This window comes from Neovison vison, chromosome 4 (assembly GCF_020171115.1).
Source record: "Neovison vison isolate M4711 chromosome 4, ASM_NN_V1, whole genome shotgun sequence".
Lineage (NCBI taxonomy): Eukaryota > Metazoa > Chordata > Mammalia > Carnivora > Mustelidae > Neogale > Neogale vison.
Genome location: NC_058094.1, coordinates 218,860,179 through 218,861,732, shown reverse-complemented (window position 1 = coordinate 218,861,732; position 1,554 = coordinate 218,860,179).

The window sequence follows — 1,554 nt, the reverse complement described above, 5'->3', positions numbered from 1 at the left end:
TTCCGGATAAAGATCGGACGCAAGCCTCGCGAGAGGAATAAGAAAACGGAAAGTCCGCCGCGTGCGCCACAGAAATGCTCCGGCTAGTGCCGGGGGAAAGCAAGCACCCGTGATGGGATCGTTCCGGGAACTTTTTTTTTTTCCCCCGGAGGGAGCGGAGAAGGCAACGCCTCCGAGTGGTGAGTGCTGCTGGTTTCAGGTTTCTAATGAAATGAAATGATTTGACAAGCTTCCCAGCCTGGACCAGCAGGGGGCGAGGTAGACGAAACAAAGGATAGCGGGGCCTCTGGGGAAAGACTGGAAAGGTCCAGGCCTGTCTAAGCAGTAGGGTTCCCAGAAAAAAGTAAGGCTGAGAGCAAAGAATTCAGGGGTGCCAAAAGATTTGGCAATTAAAATAATATTTTAGGAAGAATCAGGATAATATTTTAAGAATATATTCATCAAAAACAATCTGTGAGGAACAAAAAAAATTAAAAATTTTACTAAGTGTAAGTTCTGAGCCGTAGTGAATCTTGAGGCACAAGGAAAAAATGAACTTTTTTACATACAGAAAAAGAAAAAAAAAATAATCCAGAACACTGAAATACTTGAATATCAAAAATTCGAAGAGAGGGTATATTAAAACTCACCACATTAAGTTTAAATATCTTATTTATACCAAAAACAAGTCACTGTAGTTTTACTTTCCTGGCTTTAATAGAAGTAAATTGATCGATAATTGCAAAAATCAAAACCTTTGCTTATTTCCAGTTGCAGGAATTGCCATTTCTGACCATTTTTTTCTTGACCAAGTTGCACTCTTACATAGTTTAAATTAACTTCAGCTTGTTGATCTTGTTTTATTTAAAATTCTGATATGTTCTTCCTTGTGGATCTTTTCTAATTTTAATATTTTTTAAATATTGCATTAAAGTGGCCCAGATCTTGATTGCTGTGTTTCTGGGCCCCCCTTACATTGCCTCATTCACCCTAATCTTGGCCCTGCTTAGCAAGAGAGTATTGGGGTCCCACAGGTTGCAGGATACAGGCCAGAGGCGGCCCCCCCCAGACCCCTCCTCTGCTGGTCTTTGTCCTGTCCAACGTCTAGAAAGGGAGAGTACCCTCTAGCACATTCCTTCTCCAAACCCTACTTACAGGGCTTCATTGGCCCATTTTTGCTGTTAAAAGAGAAAAATACAAACTACTTAACATGGTCTCCAGTGCACACTTTAACCTGCTCCTAAAAGCCTGGCTTTCTAGTTGGTACATTCTAGACGCTGATCTCCTGTTTTACCCCTGCCTTCACCATGTTTAGCTCCTGAAACAGCGTGTTATACTGCCTTCCAGCCTTGCACAGGTATCAATCATCCCACACCCCACCAGCTGTTATTACTGTCAGTGCCCTCCGGTGATTTCCTGTTTAAAAATCGCACTTCTAGGGGCTCACTCCGTTAAGCATCTGACTCTTGGTTTAGTTTCAGGTCGTAAGCTCAGTATCCTGAGATCCAGCCCCACCTCAAGCTCTGTGCTCAGCCCAGAGTCTGCTGGAGACTCTCTCCATTTCTCCCTCCCTCC